The sequence below is a fragment of the Onychostoma macrolepis genome, chromosome 01 (assembly GCF_012432095.1).
Source record: "Onychostoma macrolepis isolate SWU-2019 chromosome 01, ASM1243209v1, whole genome shotgun sequence".
Lineage (NCBI taxonomy): Eukaryota > Metazoa > Chordata > Actinopteri > Cypriniformes > Cyprinidae > Onychostoma > Onychostoma macrolepis.
In genome coordinates this window covers 26,357,320-26,376,960 of record NC_081155.1, presented here as the reverse complement: position 1 = coordinate 26,376,960, position 19,641 = coordinate 26,357,320, and the positions used below count along the sequence as shown (strand labels likewise).

At 35.1% G+C, this 19,641-nt stretch overlaps 1 long non-coding RNA gene across 1 annotated transcript; it reads right to left on the bottom strand.

Moving 5' to 3' along the window:
- Positions 1–948: 948 nt before the first annotated feature.
- LOC131546864 (uncharacterized) lies at positions 949–5,492 on the bottom strand. Its single transcript, XR_009272798.1, has 4 exons — positions 4,611–5,492; positions 3,780–3,923; positions 2,354–2,465; positions 949–1,747 (listed from the first exon to the last, which is right to left on the bottom strand). It is a non-coding gene; the product is annotated as an uncharacterized LOC131546864 (long non-coding RNA).
- Positions 5,493–19,641: the final 14,149 nt, after the last annotated feature.

Below are 19,641 nucleotides of genomic sequence, written 5' to 3'. Positions count from 1 at the left end.
TTGCAATAATGTGTTTGTTAAACGGCATGTGAGTCAATCATCTTTCCGATTACAATAACTAACGACGAGACATTTTCATTATAAATTAGGCTAAACTTTTTATTTTATGCCTTATGTTCCTTCAACATCATTTATAATTTGTATTTCGTTATCAAACCGGCAGAATTTGAAAGCTGAGCTGTGTGTAAAAGCAACAAAGCACAAAATTGTTGCGATTACTGGTTGGCTGACGCGCTACAAATAATGAATTGAAGACGTTAAATATCATGTCCTCATTTACAGTATACCATGAATAAAACAGTAAGTGAATAGTCACTTAACGTTTACAGCAGAAAAGACAACAATATAACGTATGTTAACAAATTTGAGTCCACTTCAACCTTAGAACGTTTTATTGTGGTTTAATTAAACAGGCTATTTGAGGAATTAAAGTTTGGGACGTTTTTGCGGAGCAGGTGGTGGAATCTTTACAATAATGTAATGAATTTATTCACATAAATACAGCGATCTGTCACGCCACATTAAATATCTTGAAAATCACATTGTACACTGTAAAACCGGATAAGTTAATATAACTCAAAAAAATAGTTGAAACTGATTACATCGAAATTTTTAAATTATATTAACTCAAAAGAAACATCATTTTTTAAGTAAATGTTACTAAGTCATTTTAACTGATACTAACTTAAATCTTACAAGTTACTATAACAGTATTGATTAAGTTAATTTTACAAGGAGTTTTTGGGTTCACAGAACCAATTCAAATTAATTGAAGATGACTTCATTTTTTGGGTTACATTACAATTAAGTTTACCTTCGTAAAAACATTATAGTTTTAATAAATAACTATACACCAACTATACTCATTCTGAAATAAAATAAAAAACAAAAACGGGTTAACAGACAATTTAAATGCAAGTTACTCTTTTATTAAGCAACCACAAATCATTAACAAAACATCAACATTAAATTGTTCAACATCAAATGGAAATACATTCTCCAAAACAGTGCAAGGTCCTTGAAAAATGAGCTGAGATAGTAACTGTCACTTTTAGAAGTGGACAATATGGATATCTGGATATCACTCAACTGTAAACACTTCCCTAAAATAGGAACACTTCCAAAATTCACATCTAACAGTAACTTTAGAAATATAAAAGTTATACAAGAATAGAATATACGAGAACGATTTCAAAATAGAGCAATGTATTTTTTTTTTTAACTGTCATTTCTATGAGTGGATGAACATGGTACTGTATATGGAATGTATACCATTCCAGAAAATCAACCGAGAAAATGTTCTGCAAATTAAATACTAGACACATTGTAAAAAAAAAAAAAAAAAAAATTAAACAATTCACTAAAAGTGACAGAAGTGAAAGTTTAAATGAAAAGTCAAATAAAGGAGTACCTTTGTTAAAACACTGAAGAAACTCTACTGACAAAAGTTCATTTTTAAGACTCAACGCTCTGGGTCTCAGCTTCCCATCCTCCAGACCCATCAAGACTTTCCGGGTAAAGTCACATGTACTGTCCAACTCTTTTGGGGAACTTAGATCCAAGGTGTAAGTTAGTCCAAAAAGCATGACAAATGCATGAGCCAATAATGGGAAATCGTTAACCATGTTACCCAAAGTGCAACTTCAGTCTTCTCTGAGCAGATGAACATGGCAACTGTTGAATTGTCACTAATGGAGAGGAGACGAAGTGATAAATCTCCAGCGTCTGGTTCATCAGATTGTTCTACCTGAAGACAAAAACAGAGTAATGTTACTCTAAACTTCCAAAGGCTGACTGCTAATAAATGACATATATTTACATCTACTCCAAACCATTCTATCCCATACAATAACTACATTATATTCTAAAACCTGCAATTAGAACTTGAATGACATCTGAATGGAAGGTGAGATTGTTGATTACTAAACAGTTTCAGGTTGCATTGATTTTCATAGCATTTTTTTTCTCTATACTATGGAAGCCAGTTCAAACCAAAACGGTTTGGTTATCCAACAATCTCTCCTGCCATTCAGATGTCATTCAGGCTGTAGTTCCAGGTTTTGAATATATCCTTTATAATTGTAGTAATTCTTTGGTCTTCTGCAAAAGTGTAAGTGAGGACTAGACAGCATTTTCATTTTTAGTGATCTCTCTCTCAATTCTAAAAGGTGATGATACACGGGGCAACATTTTTGAGCAATATTGCTTGGGCACTTTCCCATTGAGAATGGCCATCAAATTTCTATCTGGATACTTTAGATCAGTCGTGTGCCCTGCGTCTCATTTTTTGCCCAGCAAAATTGCTCAAAAAGTTGCCCCGTGTATCATAGGCTTAAGCAACATGATCACTTACATCCCCCATCTTGAGAACGTTGGAGTCATCCTCAAGCAGATAGGCGGAGGGAGCACGGCGGACAACAGCTCATCATGGACATCACTGACAGCAGCATGGATGTTAATATTTCCTTCAGAATGAGAATTAGAGACTTGAGTATGAGAATCTTGATCTAACATGGAATCTAATCAGCACAGCCACACAATACTATGCATCACCCTAAAACGTCTGTATGTAACAACACAACAGAAATCACTCAAAATCAACCCTATCAGCCATTAAGAAGAGTAACCACTTCAACTAAGTACTTCAGACACTTTTCCTGTGGGATCAACTTTATTTCTGGTTCTTCAGGTTGATGTTTACTCACCCTTCAGCCAACCAAGATGTAAGCTACTTTCTTTAGTAGAACACTAAAGATGACTTTTAACTGAAGTTGTGTTCCTTGATGATTCATAAACTTCAAGTCAACAGGTGCCACCAATTTGTAAGTCAAAAAGCAGATACAGACAGCACATTATAACACTGTAACCAGGAAAACCAGAGTCTGGAGCTCAAGATTTCTGTGCCACCATGGGTATTAATTTTGTGTTGCTTGTTTATGTTTTTTGACTCGCAAAGCGATGGCACCCGTTGAGCTGCATTTTATGAATCACCAAGTACCATGAATTCAGCTAAAAATTATCTTTTGTTCTACTGAAGGAGGAACATCAGCTACTTCTTGCATGGCCAGAGAGAGAGAGTAAATTCATGGCAAATGTTATTTTCTGGGCTAACTATTACTTTAAAGGGATAGTTCACCCAAAAATGAAAATTCTGTCATTAATGACTCACCCTCATGTCGTTCCAAACCTGTAAGACCTTCATTCATCTTCAGAACACAAATTAATATATTTTTGATTAAATCCGAGAGCTTTCTGACCCTGCATAGACAGCAATGTAACTGAAATGTTCCCAGGTCCAGAAACATTAGTAAGGACATCTGTAAAATAGTCCATGTGACAAGAATACTTTTACTAAGCTACGAGAATACTTTGTGTGCGCAAAGAAAACAAAAATAACGACTTTATTCTACAGGTCTTCTCCTCTAAGACACCATCCTCCGCCATTATAGAGAGTACCACGACACATGCGTGTGCATTCCTCTGCTTGTAAACAAGGCTACGAGCATGCGTGTTCTACGTCAGTATGGAGTATTTTACCAATGTCCTTACTACATTTCTGTGCCTGGGAACATTTCAGTTACACTGCTGTCTCTGCAGGGTTAGAAAGCTCTCAGATTTCATCAAAAATATCTTAATTTGTGTTCTGAAGATGAACGAAGGTTTTACGGGTTTGGAACGACATGAGGCGGAGCAATTAATGACAGAATGTTCATCCCTTTAAAGTATAAAGTACTTTAAATATAAAACATTTTCAAGTGTGCTAAGAAAAATATTTTTACCTGTGACTCCATTTTAAAGCAGGCCAGCAATCCAGGATCTCACCAATCTGTAGGTTCCAGTATCTCTATACAATGAATGTGTATTAAAATTAATAATTGGACATCAATATACCAAACTAAACTTCCAGCTGCTTCACTTTTATCCTGAAAAGAAACAGATTGAGAAGTTAGTCAGGTTGTAATATTTGCCAAAACACCAGGAAAATTCTATTTAAAGCACATGAAACAAATCAGTTATTTAACTTACAAGGCATTATGTGAAATATGGTGCTTAATTTAATCCCATAATACAAACATATATATATATATATATACATACATACATACATACATACATATATATATATATATATATATATAGTATAATTTGCTCTTTAAAATGTTACATTTTAAGCAAGAACACAAATGCATTAGGTAAATAACACAAGCTTTACTGGTATGGCTTGAGCCAACAACTTGAATACATTTATAAATACCTGTCCTTACAAAAATGTACAACTCGTGGAACAAAGTAAATCAAATTATTGAGAAACCTCTATGAAAATCATTTTACTTTATGTCCAGCAATGCGAGCCAATTAAATATACGAATCAAAACCGCCAATTTGAGGTCATTACAACTTGTTACCCAAAAACTTTTTAATGTGTGCACACTCGATGCAAAAAGACAGACTTATATATATATAAAATAAATACAGTTTCTTCATCAATTCAATCGATTTTTGACCTTTAGTGAGGCGGGATAAAATGGCTCAAATAATTTGAAATTGCATAAAATACAATAACTGCTAAGACACTAAACACATTTAAACAAATAAAGCAAGGAACTTACGTTAACTCACAGTTGCGCGGGCAGCACGATGAAGAGAAGCTCATCAAACCGCATGCCACGTTTCCCCACAAAGGTCCTCGCAGGCAACACCACAGCAAATTCCCGATCGAAAAATATCCCCTCCTACGTTATTTCTATAAAATACGAGCTTGTGTTGCAAACTTATTTAAATAAATCCGAGGCGAGTCAGCGCAACAACAACATGGCGTCTTTTCAAAAGTTGCAGCAGCTAGTTGAGGGCGGAGCGCGTAAGCACGGGGACGGCAGACGGGGTTGTACTAAAATTATTTGAGTACACTGCCAAAAAATAATGAAAGCATTTGAGTGCTGTAAACTTAAAATTACATTTTTGTACTAATTACACAAATAATTAGAGGCGAATGAACGTTTTTATGTATTTTCAGTAATTACAACCCAATTCCTTTATGAAAGATTTAGTATTTGGTCTTACAGTGTAAGACACATAATTTGTGTTTCGTTATAAAACTGATTTTGAAAGCCGAGACTTTGTTTTATATTAAAAGCACTAAAAGCACAAAGCTTAATTGCTATTATGTGGCTGGCGCACTACAAATAATGAATGCAATGGAAGACATTAAATATTATTTCCAAGCATACTGTCCCCGCGAGTATGACACATGATTTCTGCTAATAATCCCACATATATTTGTAGTGTATTAAAAAAGGGTTAAATAAGAGAGCTACAGCGCCCCCCAAAGGAATGTCGATTGAGTGTGTGAGCTGATGTTAAGATAAACCGTTGTTCCTGTTCAGTCTGTTAATAAATATCATATTCTTGATATTAAGCTGTTTCCGCGAGTCCTTAAAATTGACATCCCAGTAAGATGATGCGGCCGCTCGGACACAACAATATTCAAATCAATTCCGGCCTGGCCTCGCAACTTCTCCCGGTGCTCTCAATGCGGGCCATTTGCATGCGCAATTCTATACTCTCAAAACATTATAACTTTAATTTCTACGATTTAAATGACCGACACATTTTGACTTTATTCTCGTAACATTTCGACTTTATTTTCGAAACATTTCGACTTTATTCTCGTAATATTTCGACTTTATTTTCGTAGTATTTCGACTTTATTCTCGTAATATTACGACTTTATTCTCGTAATATTACGACTTTAATCTCGTAATCTTAGATTTTTTTTTATTTTTTTAACGAGGCACTAAAACGCCGTCGTATCAGAGACACAGGAGCGGTAGGTAGATGATTTTTGTGTAGGTTTAATGTGTCTAATGAATGATGTGGGGTATTTAGAAAATTAATTATATGTAGTTGAAAAAAAATGTATATTCCAATATGAAATGTTACCGAATCCCAGGAATGACCCATGTCACCTTGAGAGGCCTTATAACAGGTTTTGTATCAGTGATTGCTCTCTCTCTCACACGTCTTGTGACCAAGTGTTAACATTCTCTTTAAAGTTGATTCATCCTGGTTATCAGTTTATTCTATCACCGCTTGCAGAGGCACTGTATGTTTGTGAAATGTGTCTCTGCACTTGACAAACATTATATAATTGCAATTTGTATTTTGATTCTGTGTCTGTGGATCTGCAGTCACGCAACAGTGAGCAGCAGTCATTGTGAGTACAAGGTAAAAATGCGATGAGCTCTATTTCAGATGTCTGTATGTTTTAATGACTTAATCTGCTCTTCATTTGTGTTGGTCAGTGTATATGTTTGTTTACCCATCAGAGGTAATTTTGGACTGCTGCTGCACTGCTGTTTGGATTTTTATTATTAAGCTTTCCAGGAAATGTTGTGAGTCTGCCTCAGGTAGACTGCTGTGGTTAGTAGATGGCAAGGACCTTATGCAGTAATAGTTTGTAATAGTTTAGTAATAGTTTGAATTATATCCTTGACTTTGAGCCACATTAATGTGCCCTTGCACTATGTCTGTCTTTAGGACAAGGGATTGGACAGCTTGTCTCCACAATTTTGTTTTTGTAACAGCCAAGAAACTAAACTAACAATCACTTTCTTGATAGGTGTGACAAAAGGGCCAGCTGTTGGCAACCTCCCATTGTGGGCCCAAGGTCCAATCTCCCTACAAGCCAAAAACAAGTTAAACTCTGTCTTTAGCATCTGTTACATACTGTGAAATAATACTTTAGCTTGTTTTTCCCTGTTTCATTGAACGTTTCTTACACTTCTCTAAGCCAGCAAAAGCACAAATCATCCAGTGCTCTTTTGGGTGTCTAGTCACTAAGAACAATGTTTTTAATGGAGGGTTTTCGCACACTCTGTTTTCTTTCAAAAGCATGACTAGACTTTGAGACGACTTTGCCGTGTGACAACTCCAAAAGAGTGATGAAATCCTTCTGATTTCTCTCTTGTTGTAATAGCCTGCTCTTCATTTTAGGAGTTTAAATGTCATGAGGCATGTCTGCCTACTCATCAGTTGTAATTTATGGCACTCTTTCCCAACTCTAGTCCTGGAGTAAATCCACAGCTCATTTTATCCCCCTAAACTATGAGTGTACAATTCTGCTTCTGGAGGGCCGCTATCTTGCAGAGTTTATCTTGAAACCTAGTTAAATACACCTGAACCACCTAATTAGGTTCTTCAGAACTACTAGGCTGTGTCCGAAACCATAGTGGATGTTATTGAGTGCACTCACTCAATTCCATAACACTGCAATAACAAGTGTACAACCGGTGTACACTCAACAACTAAAGAATTCCCATATTGCACTGTGGGTCGTGCAAAAGAATTCCCGCCGCCTGCAAATCGGGTCCATTTTTTAAGCCACTGGTCCAATGTGGGTACAGCATTTTTAATTGATTATTAAATAGTATTAAATGCTAGTTTCCATGACAGTGTTTGAAATAAATCTTTTCATTACTACTGGAGCTTTCAGTTCACTAAGTTTCAAATGATTATTAAACAGTAAGCACAAACTATGCAAAAGCAGCAGCCCTTCTGGTGTATTCTGTCCGAATTCGCTTACTCATTTTCATTTACTCCTTCAGGTGGACTATATTAGTGAACTAATGTTGGGAATAGTGAATGAGGGTATAGGGGACCATTTTATAGAACTAGATATTTCCAGGCAGGTCTGTTTTGGCAGGTTGACACTAAACTCTGCAGGACATTGGCCCTCCAGGAGCAGTCCTTGTAAGGCTGCATGTCTCGGCTGCCATCAAGCGATGACCAAAATGTTTTCTTTTGGTGCAATGTAATGCTACACTTAGGGCTGCAAGATTATGACAAAAATCATAATTGTCGATTATTCCCTTGAGATCGTAATTGCGATTATTAATAACGATTATTTTGAACAAATTTATGCCACTGTTTGAAGCTGCATGCCATATTTTTATATAAAAAAAGGCTGAAAACACTCTTCCTGTGCTTTTATTGGTTTTCTATAGCATTGAGCCTCAAATGTCAACTACACATTGGTTTGGTTTCTTCTTTAAACAAAAAAAAAGGTACAATTATGCATGGTATAATATTTGTTATACTAAAACTAAAAGAAAAATCTAAGAAAAAATGGTTTACCAAAGCTATATATTTCATTTACAATTAAACAGACGAAATTACAGTAACATTTTACAGTACAATTTATTTTATCAGGGCTCCAGACTAACATTCGAGAGCAGTGGCACCAGCACCTGATTTGGTAGCACTGAACATGTAATATTACAAGTTTTGTCTCTTAGAAATGCACATTAGAACAGGAGCTTCAGTTCAGAAGAGCAGGAGCTTGAGTTGGGATGCAGATGTACATTTAACAGTACCATTGTGAAAACTGTAACAGCCTCATCTTTTATACACAACCAAAAGTACAGCACTTCATTACCATGGTAAAAAAGTAGCCTAACTATATGGTTTCTATGGTGTTTGCATTGAAAAACAGTAGCCTAAAGACATTGTCAATTACAAATCCACATCAACTGATAGAATAATTAACAAAATAATGTAATTATATTCCATTACTCCTTTAACATATTTAGTATATTAATAATATAATAATACTCAATATGAATATCCTACTTTTCTGCCACTGTACCATTGTTACCGTTAGTGGTAATACAGTAAAACTATGGTGAATGTGGGTGATTTGTGGATTGAAACGTCTTCTAACTGGATCGTTGTTGCACTGTTTCTGCTGCTTTCTGCATCAGTGTTGATGAGAATAACAGCTCCGATTTATTTGGCTTTAAACTAGTTTAAATTAAAGAGACGTGATTTGTACTGGAGAACTCTGCGCTGAACTCGAGTACTTCTTACTGGATTTCACAGTGTTGTTTAGTGCGTGATCGGGACTGGTCACTGTAGATAAAGCAGATAAAATGTCCGTGTGGCGCGCAGTTCAAGTACCGCTATTTTGTTCCGCTTTTGACACGTTTGGCGTTTAACATCATGCGCAACAGAGTGACAACGACTATATAGAATAGAATAGAAACCATCACAGAAATGCCAATGGTTTCCATTAAAATACCATTATAAACCATTAGCTTTTTCCAGTAAAACCATTACAAAATTCCTTTTTGTAGTGTGTTTTGGGCATTTTTCCAATAGGATTTAACATCCCACCAATAGAATTCATCACATATCAGTAGACACCATTATAGTTTCCATTAAAACCATTACATTTTCTATTGTGTTTTGGGAAGGGTTCTATTGTTTTTTTTAGCAGGGAGAATAATGCAAGTGGGCATTTTTTATTTTTTTGTAATCGCGGTTTTGAACTATTGTGTAATTGCGGCATCCATAATCGTAAGAGCGATTACAAATTCGATTAATTGTGCAGCCCTAGCTACACTACCCATGATGTAAATCACTAGGAGACCACAGAGTATTTTTCAAAGTACATTTTTAATAGTATTTTCGTAAAATGACTGTGGGGGGTGGACACATTTATGACATCGTTACAAGACATAGACCATCTTATTCTAGTTCTTGTGACCATATCTCCTCTTTTTCCCGGACATGTTTTAAATTGTCTAAAATGTTCTAGTTTTGGCTTTGGTATCCTGTTGTTTTCATACTTTATTTTGTAATTTGACAAATAGTGTACAGTACATTATGGACCAATTGTGCCATGCCATTAGGTTGGATCTACAGAGAACAAAAAGCAATGCAAATACCCAGACATTTTAGACAATTTAGAAATCCCAGCTAGGGCATATAGGGAAAAAAACTTATGGTTATCCGTATTTTAGTATCCAGTGCCGAGAAGGAGTCTAGTCTAGAAGCTTCAGAAGGACTGGACAAGGATTGACGCATCCTCACTAGGATGCAGCCATCTGACTGAGAAGCACTCATCCAAAATGTGTACTGTTAATGGAGCGCAGCTGGAGAAAAACAAAATTAGAGGTATTTCGCATTTCTTACTGCTAAATTCTGAAAAAACAGAGGTGTTAATTATTGGACCAAAAACTGTACAAAAATGTAATAACCTAGATCACTGTCTAATACTTGATGGCTGCTCTGTAAATTCTTCGTCATCAGCTAGGAACCTAGGCGTACTTTTTGATAGCAATCTTTCCTTCGAAAAACATGTTTCTAGCATTTGTAAAACTGCATTTTTCCATCTTAAAAATATATCTAGATTACGACCTATGCTCTCAATGTCAAATGCAAAAACATTAATTCATGCGTTCATGACCTCGAGGCTAGATTATTGTAATGCTTTATTGGGTGGTTGCTTTGCACGTTTAATAAACAAACTCCAGCTGGTTCAAAATGCAGCAGCTAGAGTTCTTACTAGAACCAGGAAGTATGACCACATTAGCCCGGTTCTGTCAACACTGAACTGGCTCCTTATTAAACATTGTATACATTTTAAGATCTTGCTAATTACCTATAAGGCCCTTAATGGTTTGGCACCTCAGTATTTGAGTGAGCTCTTATCGAATTATCGTCCTTCACGTCCGCTGCGATATCAAAACTCTGGCCATTTGATAATACCTAGAATATCAAAATCAACTGCAGGCGGGAGATTGTTTTCCTATTTAGCGCCCAAACTCTGGAACAACACTATTTCAACAAACTATTTTCCTTCTAAATACTAAATACTGCCACCCAGCTTTATATCAAGCTGATGTAAAGCTGCTTTGACACAATTTGCATTGTTAAAAGCGCTATACAAATAATAGTGACTTGACTTGACTTAAGGGTACTGCAGGTAGAGAGCTGAGAAACAATGATTTTTGGTAAAAGCTGATACTGTAGATGTACTTGAGCTGCACTGCTATTTTTGTCTTTATTTATTTATTTATTTTTGTCTGGTCATCATTTATATGATTTTTATTTTGGTCTTTACATTTGATCTCAGCTCTACAATGGAATTTTGTTTTGCATCTTTATTTATTTATCAGTTGTGTTTCTTCTGCATCATACATTTATACGTACCAAACGTCTGCATTTTTCTCCAAGTCTTATTGGACCATTGGTGTGAAATACTGTCTTTCTTGTTTGATCCTTTGGCCAGTTTTTATCTTTTCATAAAGTGCCGTGAGTCTTCAACAAGGAGGATACTTACTAGGTGTCAATATGCCTTTTTGGGCGTACATGCCTGTATTGTCTGTCTCCCTGCTGGTCAGCCATAGTCTTACTTCTTCTTGTTGTTATTCTTTTTGTTTTAGATTTATTATCTTATTTTTTAAATTATCTTTTGAAGTTTTTAAAATTGACTATCGCGTTTGTTTTATTAGCTTGATTTTTCTCTCCGTGACAGGTTGTTGTACCCCTGAAGGTACAATTTTTGCACATTTATTTTTATTTCTGAGAGTGTAGTCACTTCCCTTTATTTCTATTATTTCATTTATTTGTAAAAACAAAAAAAAAAAACACCAGCAATTTAGATATTTCGGTTTATGCTCTTCCAGAATATTAACATGTATATTGCAAAAATTATTTTATCAAATGATGGAATTCATCAGTAGCCCCAAATCAATCAATGTGACATTCTGTGCAAAGCAAACTGTCATAAGATTTACAGGTAAGCTAGAGACTTTATATCGACTGGCATGTTGACAAGACTCAGTGAAGTGATAAAAATGGCATTAAAAAAACAACATCTTAAGTCATGACTAACACTGACTAATGATAAATTAATGACCATTTTCGCTGTATAATTTTATTTTATTATGAAGACAATGTAATATGATTTATTGCCTATGCAACACAGTCCCCATAGTGCAAGCAAGTTTACATCCTATACCCACACACTGTTTTTAGTACTGGGTTTAAAAATCTGAATTAGTAAACCTGTATTTCTGATCTATATTCAGTATGTGTACTTTTGTAACTCAATAAGGAAATATGTATTTTAAAAATGGATTTACAAAAACTTATAGCTAGTCTTAGAAAAATATTTTATCTTTGTTTAAAATAAGCACATACACATGAGCTTTTATGCATGACGCACATAAACACATTTCCTTGACGTCTTAGTCTATTGATATTCAAACCCCCTAGGAAATGTCAGAAATCCTAAATGGGGACCTCTGAACACAGACACAGCAACGATCAATTCTTGGACTGTTTGATCAGAGTGAAAGTGAAAGATTGGTCCATGTCTTGAAAGCAGGTGTCAGGATGCCTTATTGATTAGGTCCTTCAGTGCTTCAAAAGGAGGTTTTGATATCTTAAATAAAACGAATGAATGCCAGAATAATGTAAAAGAAAAAATAATCAGAATTAATAACTGTCCTGCATTTTGCACTGAGTGTGAGTGTCAAATGTAGTCTGATGCGGATATAGTACATCATGCACACTTTTGCTTTGTAATTTGTTTATCTGGTATATTATGTATTTTCTTAGTTACTTACATATGTATGGGAAACTGAGGGAGGATGGTTGTAATACCATTATCTTAGGGTTAGTTGAAAGAATTAGGGTTAGCCACCTAAATAATGCACAGAGATTAAATGATTATCAAAATGAGCACCATCCTTCTGAAGTGACATTAAAAGTATCTGTGTACAAGTAGGATTTACAAAACACAAAAATGAGATAGAAAAATCACCATTTATTATAATTATACTTGTGATCAGGTTAATCAATGTTAAATGAAAGAAGTGGTATCATTTGAATCAGCAAGTTCTCTTGCTTAAACTGATATATAATATTTCAAATTGAAAACTTTGACCAGCTTTTTCTTTTAAGGAATATAGTAAAGCCTAGAGTTTTGTCTACTACTTTCCCCATTTACTGTACTTCTGGACCTACGAAGATCGAACAAAACAGGACAGAATAAACAACTGAATATGGAATATGACTAACACATACACACACGTGTCTGTTTGACTATTTTACTGTGGACATCTTACAGACTTTCATTGTTTTATATATGATTAAAGAAATTTTCTTAACCCTGCCCTACCTCTAAACATAATCTTCATAGAAACCTGTGCAAATCACTAGGTTTAAATATAAACATGACTTGGATGATTTATAGGTATTTTTAACTAGTGAAGTCACACAGGCTCATTAGTTGTTCAACAGGTTTCACTATATTATTGAAGATTTATTTATTTTATTTTTTTCGTATAGGACATTTTGGACCTCACAAGTATAGTCAATTTCAATAAACTTGTTATAAGCCTTTTCAAAAACACGCTGGATAGAATTTCTTTGTCCTTGATCCAAACTAGGCAGCCTGATGTTTGTCTGGGGGAAGGCATCGTCTTTTCAAAAATCCTAACAAAATAAATGAAAAAAAAAAAAAAAAAAATTGTGAAATTGTGTTGTACTGTTGGAATGGAAGGGAAGATGAAAAAAATCAGTCTTCACTATGCTTGGTTGTAGGTGATGTCCTTAATTACACTTGCAAACTTACACTTGTGTACATGGTGAAGTCACAATAAAGTGAGCTGATTTTGAGGTGGAAAAACCCCTGCAGTCTCTTCCGCTTCAAACTATTTCACTCAAAATGGTATTGCAGGTGTGTGTCTAATTTTAGAGCTAATTATATGATCAGCTACCACAAGCTCACAATTTCCTGCTGAATCCAAACCAAGTAAAATAAAAAGGGCGGTGGTCTAGTTATATCACAATACACTGCATACTTAGAACCTGGTTTGCTGAAATGCAGTGGTGGATTTTTGGCAGGAGGTGATGAAAAACAATAGGCACCAGGTGCAGCTCATCCTGCACTATAGATATCCATCCATCTCCACCTTCTTTCTGAGGTCTGAACTGTTCAAAGACTGAACTGAGGTGTGTGCTTATATGCTGGGGCTGATGAGGGTGTGCTGATTGAGTGCAGGTATTCAGAATTCAGGTGACTGGGATCGTTGTGTGGTGGTGTGTATAGGTTTTACGGATTTAACTTAAATTTACATTTAAATACCGCAATTTCATTAACTGATATAATGTTAATATACCAACTTATGGAAGTGCTGAAATCTGTTTTGTTCCTTTGTAATATACTGATAACCACCAAAAGCAGGTGGTGATGAGAAAGTCACATGATGAACCAAAGCCTATCACAAGCAGCTTATAAATACATATAGAAGTTCACAAGTTTGTGTGCCCATATAATCTTAACATTAGTGGTAAAAGGATTTGGCTTGATGTCTGCAATGGAGGGCTCAGAGAGACTATTCTACTTGAGCTCCGATAGCCCCTATAGGCAGAAGGATAAATGAAATAAATATGCATAAAGGGGGAGATGGGGAGGTGGAGGGATGCTGAAAGAACTAAAAACATTTGACAATATGACAATTGATCATTGACACAAACACTAAACACCATCATGGTAACACACATGAAACTGAAATAATGCAATAAACATTAATGTAACAACATTATATGTAACATCTAACCCTAATGGGCTACACAACCCATAAGAAAAAAAAAAAAAACTAAGAAGAAAGTTATTTAAAAAAAAAAAATAAATAAATAAAATGTGAAACGTAACACAGGGAATTCTGGGAATGTCAATTTACGGTTATTCACTGTAAATTATATGTTCTTTTTCACTTAAAAAAAAATGGTATACTACCATAAAATTACATGTAATGTCTCACAGCTATGCTGATGATACCCAGATTTATCTAGCCTTATCTCCAAATGACTACAGCCCTCTGCCAATGCATTGATGAAATAAACTGTTGAATGTGCCAGAACTTTCTTCAGTTAAACAAGGAGAAAACTGAAGTCATTGCATTTGGGAACAAAGATGAAGTTCTCAAGGTGAATGCATACCTTGACTCTAGGGTCAAACAACTAAAAATCAAGTCAAAAATCTTGGGGTGATTCTGGAGACAGACCTTACTTTTAGTAGTCATATCAAAGCAGCAACTAAATCAGCATACTATCATCTCAAAAACATTGCAAGAATTAGATGTTTTGTTTCCAGTCAAGACTTGGAGAAACTTGTTCATGCCTTTATCACCAGCAGGGTGGATTATTGTAATGGTCTCCTCACCGGCCTTCCAAAGAAGACCATTAGACAGCTGCAGCTCATCCAGAACGCTGCTGCCAGGATTCTGACTAGAACCAGAAAATCTCAGCATATCACACCAGTCCTCAGGTCCTTACACTGGCTTCCAGTTACATTTAGGATTGATTTTAAAGTACTTTTACTCATTTACAAATCACTCAATGGCCTAGGACCTAAATACATTGCAGATATGCTCACTGAATATAAACCTAACAGACCACTCAGATCATTAGCATCGAGTCAGTTAGAAATACCAAGGGTTCACACAAAACAAGGGGAGTCTGCTTTTAGCTATTATGCCGCCCGCAGTTGGAACCAGCTTCCAGATGAGATCAGATGTGTTAAAACATTAGCCACATTTAAATCCAGACTCAAAACTCATCTGTTTAGCTGTGCATTTGTCAAATGAGCACTGTGCTACGTCTGAACTGATTGCATTATATATGATCATTTTCTATTCTTAACTGTTTTAAATTCTTTTAAAATAAATTTTTATATCTTGTTTCTATTATTATTATTATTATTATTTAATTCCTTGTTTTTATTGTTTTATTGTTGTAGATTTTTTTTTCTTTAATGACTTTTTCACTTCCTTTTATGTAAAGCACTTTGAATTACCACTGTGTGTGAAATGTGCTATATAAATAAACCTGCCTTGTCTTGCCTTGCCTAACACAGTTTTTCACCGTATATAGTAGGGGAACTTATCATTAACCAATTGATAGGTTTTTACTGTAGCATTTTTACAGTCTTTCACCATTAATATCACTGTCTTTTTTTAAGGTCCCCCAAAAAGGAGAGGCAAAAACAGAACACTGCTGGCAGTACGCAAGACGCAGTCTCAATTTGGCCTGATTCACTGGTGCAAATACTCAACCATCTCTACTTCACTAAACATGGTTTCATAAATGTATGCGTGACATAGTCTAGTCATAGTCTATTCCATAATAGAGCAACTTGCCTGTTGATTTCTGGAATCACACCTTAGGACTCGATTCACCTTTTTTTGTCTGTAAAGCTTATTTGGATTGTAGCATTTGGACCAATCAGACAGACAATTTTTCATTAGATTTAATAAATCAATTAGTCATTAGATTAACAAATAATCACAGACCCCTCACCCAATACACATACTGGGTGCCAGTATGTCTGTGAATGACTCCAGGCACCCGGTTCCATGTCAGCCAATCTGATAACACTAGTTTTATTGTTCAAAGGAATGCGGGCAGAGCAACACTCACTTCATTTGCTCAACACTCAAATGAAAGACGCATAATGCCCATAAAATGGATTCTTCTCTTATTAATTCATAGAAAAACCTTTCTTTGAATGAACACACATCCTTCAGGTCATTGTGTATATTATTACTGTTCTTGTATATGTTCTTGTGTATTGTATACTTTTTTATGCATGCTTATGATAGATCACTAGTTAATATCACCTCACTTATACCATGTTTGGTCTCTATAAATTTGTCTTCAGATGATCTAATTGAGATTGAATATTACGTTACATGTTGAGAGTGAATATGCAACATATTAGTGTCCTAAGAATCTTTAGTAGTGCATTAACCCCAGGCGAATTACATATGCAAATTACCATGTTCAGAGACAAAGAGTCGTAAACTTTCCCTCCAAAAGTTCAAGACACCATTGGCTCTTTGACACCCAAGAGGTGTGACCCCTATATCAGATAAAGCTCTCACATCAGTGATCCGTCTCCAGTCTGTGGTTCTTTTAGATCCTACGAGGATGCTCCTCATCAACCCTTAAGTTTTTGCGCCAGGCTTTGCGTCTTTACTTTCCATTCAACCAAAGATCCTCAGATCTCAGCAGATCTCTTTTTCACTTTCTGCCTGGGAAGAAACTCCCAATCACCATCGAGTCAGGACATCTTTGGAATTCATCACTCTTCAACCCGGAAGAACGTGATCTCAAGTCCAAAACCTTGAAACCATCAAGACTTTCATCCGTGCATCCGGACACTCGTCGACGACCAAGGCAATGCAAGTATCGTACATTTAACTAAACGAAACAGAGGTTTAGTATAAGTTATAGACCCCGTTATAAGCAGCGCTGATGGTTTTACTCAGGTGGTTAACTGACTCTTTCCATAACTGCATTCTCTGGTTTCTCTAATGGCTTCATTCATCCACTTTAGCTCCCCTTTGTATGTACGCCGAGAGTGTATGTTTATTCGTTTTTTTGTTTAGATTAGTTATGTGTGTTAGCGTTTAGTTAATACAAGTTGTGTGCACAGATTACATGAGTTTCTGGTTCTGCCTTGCAAAGTAATGTCTTTTTAGGATTTTGACCCTCGCTACATGCTCTAATGCATTAATAGTAGCCTAATGCATTCTGTGGCCACGGAAATATCCTTTCTTAGAGCTGATATGAACTTACACTGAATGTTCGCCCGACGAACAGATCGGTTGATGGCAATTTAATTCTGCTACAGTTATTACTGTTAGCCGATATAAATAATTGTAATTAATCATAATTAATTGTAATTATTTATATACATTTCCCTTTTGAGCTAAATATGCTACAGGATTTTACAAAAAAATACAGGATCCCCACTGTTATTTTAGTGTGAAATTGCAGTATATTTCAGGTTAACTGAATTGAATGAATTGCAATACTTTCACAGTAATTTCACAGTAGAATTTATTTTGTATCTAACTTCACTCTCAGAAAATTCATGCAATCCAGCATGAATAGATAATGCTGTAGACTTTTTCAATTCATGTTGGTTTTATTTGTGCTAATGAATGTATTTTTGGTTCACTTTTAGCAGTTTGTTTTGTTTGTTTATTCTGTAATGTTGGTTTATGTTGCAAGTGTGTTTTTACTTGTTGAGTGTGACCATTGTTGTGTTTTGTATTTCAAGTATTGATGTCACATCTTTCAAAGACGTATCTTAGCAGTTGTTTCACTATTGTTCCATCCACAAACAGTTATGAAAATGAAATGTTACTGATTAATTTTCATGCTTAAATAATGCTAAAATAAAATCTTCATTTTCATGCTAAGAATAGTTTGACTTAAAGTCAGGAAGTTAGCTTATTTCATATTCTAACTTGTCATCATTTTGTCAAATGTTTTCATTTGTCACACTTGTGACGTGACTAGATTAGAAATTTGAATATAAATATACAAGGTCCAAGATCCCTAACAAATGCTAATCACTATAATGGTGACTTCAAAACAAGTTAAAGACAACTTTATAATGTGAATTCACAGTACTGTGATGTTAGCATCATTCTCCTGTTCATTCACAGTAATTTGTAAGAAAATGACCCAGCATGCATTGACTTCAGTAAATTTCTGAGTATAGTAATTTATTGTAAAATAATACTCTTTAATCCTATAAATTCCTGGCGATTTTTTTACAGAGCTGAAAAGGAACTTTTTTTTATTAGATATTTTCATCTATTTATGAATTATTAAAATGTTGGCATAATCCCCAAAAATTCTCTCCCAGAACATAAACATGTATTTTGACAGAAATGATTGTATCAGGTGATAGAATTCAAGAGTAACACGAAATTAAACATTGCAACAGGTGGTATTGTGCAAAAGCAAATTGACATAAGAACTGAAGGTAGGCTACTGTTTTATTTATTTTGATGCAACTGTTGACATGGCTCAAATATTTATTTAAATTGCCACAAATTACTAAATCCATTTGAACGGCTGAAACACAATGTATGCCAGAGTATAATACACCAAGTTTTTTTTTAGTTTTTTTTTATAAATTCATGTATGATGGACTTAGAATGACAGGTATTGGCTGCTTATTTGATTATTGCAAATTAAATGTGTCAGTGCAATTTGGTGCTTAATGAAGGCTTTAATCTGAAAATAACTGAATCGGAGGGATGTACAATCATATAAACTTCAGCATGACAAAATATAAAAGTTATCTAATTTTCTTAGATTGATTAAGGTTTATTAAAAATCTAACAATTAGTGCAATTTAATCAACAAATTTATCAAAGATGTTTACAACTTTCTATTCAGTGAAAACACATATGCATTTGAAAAAGGACTCTGAATGATGGTAAGGAAGGAGCAATTTTACAGCTCTAGCTAGGTAATATAAAGAGATGTTTTGTGAATTATCATTGCCCATTAACTCTCACTCCCAGGAATTTCAGTGTGATATGATATTTTCTGTGTCCCTGTGGAATGTCTAAGAGGGATACTGGCAACCTACCAAATGTCAGCTTTGTAGTGGTTTAAAACAGGCTCTTTGATCAGGATGTAAACACACAGGCTAAGCTCTTTAGGTAAGTACCTGTGTAATCTACTGTGGCAACAAAAGAGTGAGAAGCCTGCATTGTATTTTTTTACTTTTATTGTAGTAAAGTTCCTTGACCTTAAAATACCACCAACAAATCAGCAGCAGCACTTTAGACCAATTCAGTATGACTTGATTACATTTAATGCAGCTTTGCCTAGATAATGATGTGAAAAATAGTCACAGATTTGTCAAATTTTGTCAAAGTCTGCATTAATTAACAATTAAGAAGAAGCAAGATACTTATGTTGGCCAACCCAGTTTCATGTAACATAGCCAGGTGAACATCAGACAGTGTAATGTTTTCT